The sequence below is a fragment of the Trachypithecus francoisi genome, unplaced genomic scaffold (genome assembly GCF_009764315.1).
Source record: "Trachypithecus francoisi isolate TF-2019V2 unplaced genomic scaffold, Tfra_2.0 Lachesis_group12, whole genome shotgun sequence".
Classification (NCBI taxonomy): domain Eukaryota; kingdom Metazoa; phylum Chordata; class Mammalia; order Primates; family Cercopithecidae; genus Trachypithecus; species Trachypithecus francoisi.
In genome coordinates, this window is record NW_022681457.1 from 107,412,227 (window position 1) to 107,426,186 (window position 13,960).

A 13,960-nucleotide genomic window follows, 5' to 3' on the forward strand; every position below is an offset into this window, starting at 1 on the left:
CTGGGAATGGATCTTCAAGAAGGTGGTGTTGGGGCCTGGTCTGAGACCACCCTCTCAACCAACAGGCCAGTGGGAAGATGAACCCCATGGCAGGGAGCTCGGTGCTGGCTCTAACCAAGAGGTGGGCAGACCCTGGGCCTGTGGCCAAGTGGCCAACTATCCTTCCCCATTTTCCATGGCATATGGGCACTGCTGCTAGGGGCTGTCAAAGGCACAGCCGAGCCAGACCCTGGGAGGGTTGGCACTGCTCAAGGAAAGACACAGAGTGGAAAGGCAGGACTCTGGGGCGAGCAGAATGTGGTGCTTCTACCTCTTGGTTGCACAACCCTGGGCAAGTTCAATGGAGGCAAAACAGAGATGATGATGCACCCCACCTCTTGGAGTAGCTGAGAACTGAGCAAGCTCCCACAAGTCATGCACTACCAAGGGGCCTGCCACTCTGCAATTATTAGCCATTAGTATTAGCTCTTTCCTGACACCAGGCCTAGGGGGCCCATGTGGATACCAGGGTTCTCATCCTTGGCCCGAGCCACAGGGTAACAAATCCAGACTGGGCCTTGCTAACACTGGATTAAAAAACACACATTAACTCCAAACTAAGAAAGGCAAAGTGTGCTGAAATTCCAGGCATGTGACTAATCTCTCCTTCCCCTCCTCAAAGGGAAAAGGAACACCGCATAAAGGAGGGGAGCATGGGACTGCAGAAAGATCTCAGCACCTGCTGGGTTCGAATCCTAACACTTACAAACACAGTGCCCTTGGATAAGTCTCTGAGACTCAATTTCCTCATCGATAAGATGGGAAAATAGGACCTACTTGCAGGATCGGCATGGAAATGAAATGAATTGATGCATGAAAAATACCTGGCACATATAGGCATAAAGTCAAAATCAGTTGCCTTTAAACAAACAAGCTTTCAATTGTCTGCCTGAATGAAAGACAGAAGCAGCTTTTCTGGTATTAATTAGCAAAGGGGGAAGAACAGCAGACCCCTCTTCCCAATTAAGTTTTGTTTGGCTTGATATTAACATGGATTTTTTTTTTTTTTTCTTTTGAGAATCCACCAGTCACAGATGCAGGGGCTGGAACAGCAGCAAGCTTTAGAGATAGCAGGAAACTACCAAGAAACCTTAAAGATGTTCAGGGAAGCAGGGTGATCCACACAGCATAAGGCCCCTGACAGGCAAGGTTTGGCAGACTTCCTTTGCTGGCATCCAGATGATGCTGTGCCCCCAGACTTGAGGAAGGTTCAATGCTTCCCCTGCTCTGTTTCAAACCCTGCAGACTTTTGATTCACCTGACACCAGAGTCAGACTGAGCTCTCAATAATTCATGCCTCTGAGCCTTTGCACATGCCGTTCCTTCTGGATAGAAAAAACACACACTAACTCCCCTGGGTAGAAGGAGCAGCATGTGCAAAGGCTCGGAGGCATGAACTGTTTCCCTCTGCCTACCCCATTCCCCTGCTACACTCTGCACATCCCTCCACTGTATGTAACTGTGCACATGTCCATCTCTCAACTAGAGATCACAGGCTGTACAAGAGCAACCGTCTGCTTCTACTCTCTCATGCAGGCCCTGCATCCATATGGACAGATCATACCCACTGTTGTCTATGCCAGCTCTAGCCACCCATGTCCTGGACGTCACAACTCCACAAGCCCCAAGCTACTTAACTTGTCCACGGTCTGTCCTCAGACGCCACCGCTGTTTTTCCTCCAAGATGCCTGGGTCATCCTGAATAGGGTTATTCAATGGCAAAGTCAGCTCTCAATTAACTGAATCTCCTCCTTGTCCTGTTTCCCCTCTTCCTGGTGCATGGTAACAACTTGCGTGCTGGAGTGGAGAGCTCCCGTGATTTGAGGGCAATTTACGACCTCTATCAGCACAGCAGGCCCTGCCCAGCAGCTGCCCCTCAGCCACGAGGACACTAAGATCAGTCCTGGGGCGGCATCACATGAAAATGTAAGTTCAAAGGGAGGGACTGAGTTGTTCATTGCTGGATTCCCAGTGGTGTGCTGGTAAACAAGCTCTTCAGGGGAAAAGATTCTGATTTGTAGTGTTTGCCAATTTATATGGTATAAACATTCTCACTGTGGCCAATTTCAAGCTGCCAACATCACATCACGGAATGGAGTTGAGATATGCAGTAGCACACCACTATGTACATTACACACACACCCACACTCACACCCCCGATATGGTTTGGCTCTGTCTCCACCCAAATCTCATCTTGAACTGTAGCTCCCACAATCCCCGCATGTCATGGGAGGGACGTGGTGGGAGGTAATTGAATCACAGGGGCAGGTTTTCCCCATGCTGTTCTCACGATAGTGAATAAGTCTCCCAAGATCTGATGGTTTTATAATGGGCAGTTCCCCTGCACAGGCTCTCTTGCCTGCCACCATGTAAGACGTGCCTTTGCTTCTCCTTCACCTTCCACCATGATTGTGAGGCCTCCCCAGCCATGTGGCTCTGTCCCCCTGGCTGGAGTGCAGTGGCACGATCTCGGCTCACTGCAAGCTCTGCCTCCCGGGTTCCTGCCATTCTCCTGCCTCAGCCTCCCAAGTAGCTGGAACTACAGGCGCCTGCCACTGCGCCCGGCTCATTTTTTGTATTTTTAGTAGAGACGGGGTTTCACCGTGGTCTCAATCTCCTGACCTTGTGATCCACCTGCCTCGGCCTCCCAAAGTGCTGGGATTACAGGCGTGAGCCACCACGCCCAGCAAACCTCTTTTTCTTTATAAATTACCTAGTCTCGGGTATTTCTTCCTAGCAGTATAAAAACAGCAGTATGAAAAAGAACTAATACACCACCCCCCAATGCACACACACACAAACACACACACACACACAAAGCAGCAAATAACCACAAATGCACAGGTAATAGAATAAAATAATTAGAAAAAAATTTGAGTATTTATTACTTTATAAAATATAATTTATGGGCTGGGCACAGTGGCTGACACCTGTAATCCCAGTCCTTTGGGAGGTTGAGGTGGACAGATCACCTCAGGTCAGGAGTTTGAGACCAGACCAGACAACATGGTGAAACCCCGTTTCTACTAAAAATACAAAAATTAGCCAGGCGTGGTGGCGGGTGCCTGTAATCCCAGCTACTTGGGAGGCTGAGGCATGAGAATCGCTTGAACGTGGGAGGCAGAGGTTGCAGTGAGCCGAGATCATGCCATTGCACTCCAGCCTAAGCGACAAGAGCCAAAACTCCAACTCAAAAATAATAATAATAATATATGTATACGTATAAAATTTATGGCTGGACACAGTGGCTCATGACTGTAATTCCAGCACTTTGAGAGGCCGAGGCAGGTGGACCACCTGAGGTCAGGAGTTCAAGATCAGCCTGGACAACATGGTGAAACCCCATCTCTACTAAAATACAAAAATCAGGCCGGGCGTGGTGGCTCAAGCCTGTAATCCCAGCACTTTGGGAGGCCGAGACGGGCGGATCACGAGGTCAAGAGATCAAGACCATCCTGGCTAACACGGTGAAACTCCATCTCTACTAAAAAAAATACAAAAAACTAGCCGGGCGAGGTGGCGGGCGCCTGTAGTCCCCGCTAATGTAGTCCCAGCTGCTCAGGAGGCTGAGGCAGGAGAATGGCGTGAACCCGGGAGGCAGAGCTTGCAGTGAGCTGAGATCCGGCCACTGCACTCCAGCCTGGGTGACAGAGCGAGACTCCGTCTCAAAAAAAAAAAAAATGAGCTAGGTGTGGTGGCAGGTGCTTGTAATCCCAGCTACTGTAATCCCAGAGACTGAGGCAGGAGAATCACTTGAACCCAGGAGGTAGAGGTTGCAGTGAGCAGAGATCACACCATTGCACTCCAGCCTAGGCAACAAGAGTGAAACTCCATCTCAAAAATATATAATAATAGCCGGGCACAGTGGCTCACGCCTGTAATCCCAGCATTTTGGGAGGCTGAGGCAGGTGGATCACCTGAGGTCAAGAGTTCGAGACCAGCCTGGCCAACATGGTGAAATCCTGTCTTTACTAAAAATACAAAAATTAGCCAGGCATGGTGGTGGGCTCCTGTAATTCCAGCTACTCGGGAGGCTGAGGCTCCCCCTGCACTTGAAACCAGGGGGTGGAGGTTGCAGTGAGCTGAGATTGCACCACTTCACTCTAACCTGGACAAAAGAACGAGACTCCGTCTCTCTCTCGCTCTCTCTCCCTCCATATATATATATATATATATATTTTACTTAATGATGACTGTATATACTAAAAAAAAAAAATCTTTTTTGAGACAGAATTTTACTCTTGTCCCCTAGGCTGGAGTACAATGGCACAACCTCGGCTCACTGCAACCTCCACCTCCTAGGTTCAAGCAATTCTCCTGCCTCAGCCTCCTAAGTAGCTGGGATTACAGGCACGTGCCACCACACTCGGCTAATTTTTGTATTTTTAGTAGAGACAAGGTTTCACCATGTTGTCCAGGCTGGTCTCGAACTCCCGACCTCAGGTGATCTGCCTGCCTCAGCCTCCCAAAGTGTTGGGATTACAGGCGTGAGCTACCATGCCCAGTCTCAAAATTTGTTATAATGGCTGTGTTTAACAACTGGCTCATAAAATTCCTAAAATTTAGCAATCTGCTCTTATGTGTAGGTATGAGCTGGTTCCCAACTCACCACTGCCCAGGACCCAGCAGAGGCTCTATAAGGACTCCTGGGAATGTCATCAGACCAGGGTACTGAAGGAAAATGGCTCTGATGCCCTCCACGGAGGTAGAGAGACCAAGAACTCTCTGGGACACAGCAAGGAAAGGACTGAGCTGGGCCCAAGGTGGCACCGTGGGGTGGAACAACTTTGGCATACTCAATTGTTAAAGAACTTGATTGTCTCCTGGACTTTAGACCCCTTGGGGGCAAGAACAGTGGCTCATTCACCCGTCTAGTCTAACCGGGTGACAGGAATACAAAAGGCACTGGAGACAGCTGTGCAGAAGAAAGCAAGGACTGAGTGGCCAGGGAGTCCCAGGCTGAGTGCTGGCTCCTTCGATGACTCGCTTCAGCAGTGACACTATATGCTCATCTTCCTCATCAGTAAAATGGGTATGAACCCATCTCCCTGCCTAATTACTAGGGTGTTGTCAAAACAAAGAGATAGCAGATATGAAAGTGCAATGTAAATCTATGTTATTACTATCTTATCATGGCATATATATCACTTACTTTATCTTTTCAAAATTAATCTAAGAAGATTACATGTATTCTTTCTACTCTATTCCTTCTCAATGTATAAGAGGTACATGCTTAAATCATCTAGCCCAGCACCTGGCACTCAGCATATATTATAAATGTCTGTTAATTAATATACCATTTGTTCAAGTAACAGCACACTTTCCTCATATATATATACACATACATATACACACACACATAAATATATATATACACACACACATATATATATATTTTAAGACAGAGTCTCCCTCTGTCACTTAAGCTATAGTACAGTGGCACAATCTCAGCTCACTGCAGCCTCGAACTTCCAGGCTCAATTGATCCTCCCATCTCAGCCTCCTGAGTAGCTGGGACTACAGGCATGCACCACCACATCCAACTAATTTTTAAAATTTTTTGTAGAGACGTGGTCTCCTGTGTTGCCCAGGCTGGTCCCGAACACCTGGGCTCAAGTGATCCTCCCACCTGAGGCTTCTAAAGTGCTGGGATTACAAGCATGAGCCACCATGCTCAATCTTCTTTTTATTTTTTTTCTTTTGAGATAGAATCTCATTCTGTTACCCAGGCTGGAGTGCAGTGGCACAATCTTGGTTCACCATAACCTCCACCTCCCGGGTTCAAGCCACCCTCCCACCTCAGCCTCCCAAATAGCTGGGATCACACCCGGCTAATTTCTGTTTTTGTTTTTGTTTTGAAATGGAATTTCGCTCTTGTCAACCAAGCTGGAGTGCAATGGTGCGATCTCGGCTCACTGCAACCTGCACTTCCCAGGTTCAAGCGATTCTCCTGCCTCAGCCTCCAGCTGGGACTAAAGGCATATGCCACTATGCCCAGCTAATTTTATATTTTTAGTAGAGACAGGATTTCGCCATTTTGGCCAGGCTAGTCTTGAACTCCTGACCTCAGGTAATCTGCCCACCTCAGCCTGCCAAAGTGCTGGGATTACAGGCATGAGCTACTGAGCCTGGCCATAATTTTTGCATTTTTAGTAAAGACAGGTTTTCACCATGTTGGCCAGGCTGATCTCAAACTCCTGACCTCAAGTGATCCACCCAACTTGGCCTCCCAAAGTGCTGGGATTACAAGCGTGAGCCACCACACCCAACCTCCTCTTATACTAACCTGGTACCTGGGCCCCAGAGCAGTCCACCAGCTTTCCACCCCGCCCCCCCCAGACTCCTCCAGAGTTAAAACTTGGAACAGAACTGACATTCATTTATTCAGCAACTATGTGTAGTGCACCCACTATGCACCAGGCACTGTTCTGAGCTGTGATCAAGGACAGACGTGGTCCCTGCTCCACTGGAAGACCGTAAAAAAAAAAGCCCCCCGCCCCCATGACTGGGGCAGGAACCCTCAGAGCATTGGGGCTAGCCTGGCTCACTGGAGAGGAAGTAGCTCTCAAGTGAGAAATCAAAGAGGTGAAGGATGGGACCCACTTCCTGGATAGAGAGAACAGCCCCAAGAGGCTCTTTGGTGGAAGGGGAAGGGACAGGGGGCCTCAGGAAGGCAAGTGCCTGGGGACAGAGCGAGCATCATATTCGGGCACCACAGGAAGCCTTACAGGAGGGTTCTGAGCTTCAGAACCTCCTGTAAGGAGGAAGGGCAGTCCCCAGCCCACAGTCACAGGGAGCTTGGAGATTTCCGGAGGCTGACCTGCTATCTAGTCTGTGTGTCCAGGGCCTGAACACGTGGGGGGCACAGTGCTGGGCGGATGCCAGGAAGAGCTATGCATTTTAATGAGCCTGCACAACCTGCCCTCTCTCCCCAGAATCCGAGGAGGAGCAGATGGGGCTACCGGCAGGTGGGGCATGGCCTCCCAGTAGCATCCCTAAGGGAAGCCAAGGACTTTGGGGCAGCAATTGAGCTCCAAAGCCAGTGGGGAAGTGCAGTCCACCAGCCACTACCTCTCTGCTTGGCACTGACGCAACGCAGGGCCTCCTGGCTTTCAGGGCCAAAGGAAGATTCGAGACCCCTGCCCCAGGGCCCCGCTTTGGGAGAGGGAGGAAGAATTGTCCCCATGCTCCCTACAGTCAGGCCGACGCTCCCTCTCAGAGGCCATCCCAGACACTCCAAGGAGGCTGGTCTTCATGTAGGGCCCTCCTGTTCCAGGGAGGATCCGCACTGGCGGCTCTGCAGCCACGGCCTCCGGCTGACCCGGCATCCTCTCCTCCCACAGTCTCCTCCTGCAGGAGGCCGTCCCGTTCCGCCTCTGGGCGGGGGTCCAGGGTGGGAGAGGCTGACTCACCACAGAGGCGACAGGGGCACTCCTTGACTTCACCCGATCCCAGGGACCCCCAAGGTCAGCGCAGGAGGAGGTGGACCACAGCGGAAAGTGAGGCACAGGGTGGGGGTGGGGGGTCCCAAACTGTCCTGACCCCAACCGGCTGGAGGCCACACACACACAAGCTGAAGCACAAAGGCCACTCGCCCTAGTAACACCAGAACTCCAGTGACGCAAGAAGAGACCCACACAGAGGGGAGACGCGGGCGCGGGGCTCTCACACCCAGACACAGGGACACAGCGGCGGACACAGCCCCTGCCGGACCACGGCGACACGCCCGGGACCTCCGGAGGACCCGGCGCCTGGAGCGCCTCCCCCGCACTCGCAGACTCGGGGACACGCGAGGATCCCGCGGAGGCAGGCCCCCGCGCTCACTCACCCGCCTCGGCCGCCCGGGCCCGCGCCTTTGTCATGCGCGCCGCTCACAAAGGCGCTCGGCGGCCGGCGCCGCGCCTCCAGCTCCTCAGGCCGCCGCGGGCGCCCATGGCCGGGACGGCGCCCCCACCGCCGCCGCCGCCGCCGCCCGAGCCAATGGCCGCGCCGCCCGCCCGCCTGCGAGGTCCGGGCCGCCGGGACTGCGCCCGCGCCCGCCGCGCTCCGAGGCCTGGTCCCGCCGCCGCCGCCGTGCGCGACGCGGCGCCGCCCCCACCCGCCCGGTCCCGGGGCGCCGCGGCTGAGGTCACCGCTTAACCCCTGGTGGCCGGGGCCGCGGCCGCCGCGCCCCCTCCCTGCTCCAAGCGCGCCGCGAAGGGGATGGGGCCTCCCCCAACCCGCTGCGAGCCCCCAGCGGTCCCGGCAGCCCACCCGGCCCCCCACAGTACAGGGCGGAAACTGAGGCCCGCGGGGATGGGGCCCGTCCCCGGCCACACGACGACCTCCTCGCTCCTTCACCCACCCCGGGGTCCCCGCTTCCCGCCTCCCGCTTGTCCTCGCGTTCTCCCGCGGAGATCCCGCAGGCGCGCAGGGTGCCGGCTTCTCCTTCCCGGCTTCAACATTTTGCCCTGAGGTTCCCCCAAATGGGTGAGAGATTCCTGGGCCGGCCCCAGGGGAAACCCTAGACTTATGACCTGCCCCTCAACCAGTCTCAGCGGCCCCCTACTGCCCTCCCACCCCCGCCATGGCAACATGGGGAACCTTGCAGCCATGCACCCTAACCTCCGAGAACAACCCTGGCGGGTTCAGGCATTGGCGGCTTTGAGACTGACAACACCCCAGTGATGTAGCCCCATTTTCCCCAGAAGAAAACTGAGGCTCAGACTGTGAGTAACTTGGCAAAGCTCACTGAGCAGCAAAGTGCTGGGACTGAGATCCTAGCACTCCCCTGCCTTTGCAGCTCCAAAGCTGCCAAACACTAGGTACTCCCTCCTGAAATTCCAAAGAGGGCCTCTGGATATGATGCAATTAATTACAGTTATCAGGTCATTAATTAAGATTATCCGCGTTGTTGTTAAACACTCCACCGCTACCTCTCTATTTGCAAGGAAATTCACACGCGGGCTTATCAGCAATTACTCCTGGGTTGATAATGATAAGTTCTGCAGCCTCCAAAGGGTACAGGTGCACGTAGGTTGAAATCATTTTCAGCTTGTGTTCCTTTTTTTTTTTTTTTTTTTTGTTGTTAAGACGGAGTCTCGCTCTGTCGCCCAGGCTGGAGTGCAGTGGCCGGATCTCAGCTCACTGCAAGCTCCGCCTCCCGGGTTTACGCCATTCTCCTGCCTCAGCCTCTCGAGTAGCTGGGACTACAGGCGCCCGCCACCTCGCCCGGCTAGTTTTTTGTATTTTTAGTAGAGACGGGGTTTCACCGTGTTAGCCAGGATGGTCTCGATCTCCTGACCTCGTGATCCGCCCGTCTCGGCCTCCCAAAGTGCTGGGATTACAGGCTTGAGCCACCGCGCCCGGCCCAGCTTGTGTTCCTTACAGCCTACAGCCGGCAAAAACTTTTTTTTTTTTTTTAAGTATTCCCTATTTGTCAGGCACCAACCTCAGGGGCTACCAGTGAGACAAGGAAGCAGACAGACCCCAGCCCCGCCCCCTCGGAGCTCATAGGCTTAGGAGAAGACACAAATAAACAGAAAGCTACAGTGCAGTGAGACAAGTCACACAGGCCACACTCTGAAATCATCTTATTCACCGACTTGTTGGTTTGTTTATTATCCCTCTCCACACAAGAACATAAGCACCACAGAGTTGTCCTGAGCCCCAGGCTGGGGCAACACTGGCTCATAGTAATAGGCGGTGGATATTCTTTGAGCATTTTTGCTCTGTTCCACACATCGTTCTAGGCATGCAGGAGGCATCAGTGAACACAACAGGCACGGCCCCTGCCCTGATGTGAATAAATGATGGCAGGACAGCAGACAGGAGAGATATGGGGGTGCTAGCAAAGCAGGAAGAACACTCCAGATGTCCATTGAGTGACCTCAGGCTCATGGTATTAAGCTTTGGACCAGAATATGGACTTTTGAGTCCTGCTGTCATAGCCAGAGCCAAGTACACGTCCCAGACCAGCATCGCAGTCTTACACAATTTACTCCAACCTCTTCCTTGGCTGTTTTTTTTCTTTCTTTCTTTCTTTTTTAAGAGACGGGGTCCTGGCTGGGCACGGTGGCTCACACCTGTAATCCCAGCACTTTGGGAGGACAAGGCGGGCAGATCACGAGGTCAGGAGTTCGAGACTAGTCTGGCCAACATAGTGAAACCCTATCTCTACTAAAAATACACAAAAAATTAGCCGGGTGTGGTGGTGTGCGCCTGTAATCCCAGCTACTCAGGAGGCTGAGGCAGGAGAATCACGTGAATCTGGGAGGCGGAGGTTGCAGTAAGCCAAGATCATGCCACTGCACTTCAGCCTGGGTGACAGAAAGAGACACTGTCTCAAAAAAAAAGAGACTGGGTCTTGCCCTGTGGCTCAGGCTGGCACAATCAGCTCAATGTAACCTCAAACTCCTGGGCTCAAGCAATCCTCCTGCCTCAGCCTGGGAGTAGCTGGCACTGCAGGTGTGGGCATGGTGGTGCCTGTAGTGCCTGTATTGCCAGGTAGCCATGCCTGGCTAATTTTTTTTTCTTTTCTTTCTTTTTTTTTTTTTTTTTTTGTAGAGATGGTGGTCTTACTATGTTGTCCGGGTTGATCTTGAACTCCTGGGCTCAAGAGATCATCCCATCTCAGCCTCCCAAAGTGCTGGGATTACAGGTGTGAGTCTCCGTGCCCAGCCTTCTTTATTTTATTTCTCATCTGATCCCGAAATGTCTGACTCCTCCAGCTCAGGATGCCGTTACCTTCTATGGTTGTACTAAGTGTTACCCTCCCCTCTGAGAACCATCACAAGGCCCAGAATCCCCAGGAGGCCTTTTCACATGGCCTCCTCCATTCCCTGATCTCCCCCTCCTCTGAGCTCTATAGCACCTAGTCCTTTTGTTATAAGTTGGCTCTGGGTGATAACTGATTTGACGCATCTAGCTTGAGGGCAGCTATGATACAGCCTTGAGGGCAGGGGTCATGCCCCAGACCCCCATTGTCCCCCCAGAGTCCAGCACAGTTTAGGGGCATATCCTTTAGAGGATTGTAATGGATTCTAAAGGACACCCTAGAACCCTTATCAATAGAACCCTCTGGGTCTAGGGTTCCAAACCACCTGCTCATAAAACAGATTGAGTCTGCAGAAGCATTTTGTTTTGCCTATAGTGGTTTTCTTGTTGTTGTTAGTTGCTATCATTTAGTCATTGGGAGATTTCCCATAAAAAGTCAGATTGCAGCCAGGAGCAGTGGCTCATGCCTGTAATCCCAGCACTTTAGGAGGCCAAGGCAGGAGGATTGCTTGAGGCCAGGCATTTTAGACCAGCCTGGGCAACATCGGGAGACCCCCGTCTCTACAAAAATAAAAAATAAACCTAGCCAGATGCAGTAGTGCATGCCTGTAGTCCCAGTTGCTCAGGTGGCTGAGGTGGGAGGATCACTTGAGCCCAGGAGTTTGAGGCTGCAGTGAGCCATGATCCCACCACTGCACCCCAGCCTAGGCAACAGCATGACCCTGTCTCTGAAAAAAAAAAAAATTAAAAGCCAGATTTCTAGCTTCTCTTAACAAATCTGAAGATCTGATAATGCCAGGTCCACATTCCCCCATGGCCACACTCTGCAGGGCCCCAGGACTGGTGGCCCTTTAGACACAGCTGTGCTCTCTACTTGTCAGCGTCACTCCCAGCCCTCTGTCACTCCTCTGATTTGAGGCCCCTCCTCTGTGATTTAGTGTTTTGATCTCATTTTCCCCCTCTACTCTCCACTTTGATGAGAAAGAATCACATCACAAAACATACACTGGAAAATAAATAAACCTGCCGCCCTCACAGTCCAGGTCAGCCCTCAGCAGGCCACATCCTCACGTACTCTTGTCCTCCTGACATGCACCTGCCTCTTCACTCTCACTTTCCCAAAAGCACATTCTTTTTTTCTTTTTTGAAGATAGAGTCTTGCTGTGTCACTGAGGCCTGAGTACAATGATGTGATCTCGGCTCACTGTAACCTCCACCTCGCAGGCTTAAGTGACCTTCCTACCACAACCTCCTAACTGAGACTACAGGTGCACACCATCATGCCCTGCTAATTTTTGTATTTTTTTTTTTTTGTAGAGATGTGGTTTCACTATGTTGCCCAGGCTGGTCTTGAACTCTTGGACTCAAGTGATCCTCCCACTTTGGCCTCGCAAAGTGCCGGGATTACAGGTGTGAGCCATTGCGCCCTACCCCAGTTGCACACTCTAACCTCCACAGCACAAATGAATGCACAGGTGTTTCTCTGAGCCTTTGCCCTAGGCTGGAATGCCCCTGACTACTCCGTCCCACAGACACTATGGTTAATTGCTTTTTAGTGCTGTCAGCATAAATAGCACCTTCTCTGGGAGCTCTTTCCAAGGACTTCCACACGGGGCCCCTGGTTCCTACCCGTAGCCTGCATTCCCTGGTCAGTGTGCCCTACCTACCGTGTGTGGTGGCATGTTTGCCATGTGTCTCCTCCCCGGACTGTGAATCCACAGAGGCTGGACTCTGTTGTCTCATTCCGGGTGGTATCCCCGGCACCTGCTCCAAAACCTGCTGCAGCATAGACACGAAACAAATATGTGCTGAATAGATGAGTGGATGGGTTTCAATAGCCACAAAAGGAACAAAAAGGATTTCTGGGAACATTTCCATGTCCCAGAACATTCAATTAACCAGAATCACCCACTCAGTGAGCACTCTGGTGAGGGCAGGATTTATTGTGTAAGCAAAATCATCAATGATACATTACATCTGGATGGGACTCAGGAGTCCGTCCTCCTTGTCTCCACTGCTGACCTGGGAAAGAGGGAATGAGGGCATACAGGGGTGGTATTTCCCTGGTCAGAGAGGCTAGGTGACCTGTCCAAGGTTGCTCAGCAATCTGGTGGAAAAGCCAAGATGGGGACCCAGGGCCCTCGCTGCTGCCTCCCAGTCTGGCCCTGCTCCTACCAGTCAGCTCCATAGTGCAGGGGTCCCCAGTCCCCTGGCCATGGACCAGAACCAGTCTGTGGCCTATTAGGAACCAGGCCACACAGCAGGAGGTGAGTGACAGGTAAGCAAGCTTCATCTATATTTACAACCACTCCCATCACTCACATTACCACCTGAGCTCCGCTTCCTGTCAGATAAGCAGCGGTGGCATTAGATTCTCAGAGGACCACAAGCCCTATTGTGAACTGCACATGCGAGGGATCTAGATTGCACGCTCCTTGTGAGAATCTAATGCCTAATGATCTGTCACTCTCTCCCATCACCCCCAGATGGGACCACCTGGTTGCAGGAAAACAAGCTCAGGGCTTCCACTGATTCTACATTATGGTGAGTTGTATAATTATTTCATTATATATTACAATGTAATAATAGAAATAAAGTGCACAATAAATGTAATGCACTTGAATCATCCCGAAACCATCCCCCAACCCCTACCATGGAAAAATTGTCTTCCACGTCCACAAAACCAGTTCCTGATGCCAAAAAGTTTGAGGGTGATCAAAAAAGTAGATCAAAAACTTTGATCTACCTCTGCCGTAGTAGATCAAAAAGAAAGTGGCTGGGCATGGTGGCTCACAACTGTAATCTCAGCACTTTGGGAGGCCAAGGCAGACGGATCACCTGAAGTCAGGAGTTTGAGACCAGCCTGGCCAATATGGCAAAACCCTGTCTCCACTAAAAATACAAAAATTAGCTGGGCATGGTGGCACGTGCCTGTAATTCCAGCTACTAGGGAGGCTGAGGCAGGAGAATCACTTGAACCCAGGAGGCGGAGGTTGCAGTGAGCTGAGATTGTGTCACTGCACTCCAGCCTGGGCGACAGAGCAAGACTCCTTCTCAAAAAAAAAAAAAAAAAGAAAATGGGTGGGCTGGGCATGGTGGCTGGCAAGGCACAATGACTCACACGTATAATCCCATCACTTTGGGAGTCCGAGGTGGGTGGATCACT

The 13,960-nt window shown here is 51.8% G+C and overlaps 1 protein-coding gene across 9 annotated transcripts in view; it reads right to left on the minus strand.

Annotated features, from left to right (window-relative positions):
* ARHGEF10L (Rho guanine nucleotide exchange factor 10 like) overlaps window positions 1–13,960 on the minus strand; it is a 185,791-nt gene that overhangs the window by 157,860 nt on the left and 13,971 nt on the right. For 4 of the 9 annotated variants that reach the window (XM_033228103.1, XM_033228100.1, XM_033228102.1 and 1 more), the window contains exon 1: window positions 7,868–8,066. The exons of 2 other annotated variants lie outside the window; for them this stretch is intronic. The gene's annotated coding sequence lies outside the window, so the exon portion shown is untranslated. Of the gene's footprint in view, window positions 1–7,867; window positions 8,067–13,960 lie in introns of those variants that run through there. 3 more of the 9 variants (XM_033228106.1, XM_033228105.1, XM_033228104.1) reach the window with 1 other exon arrangement.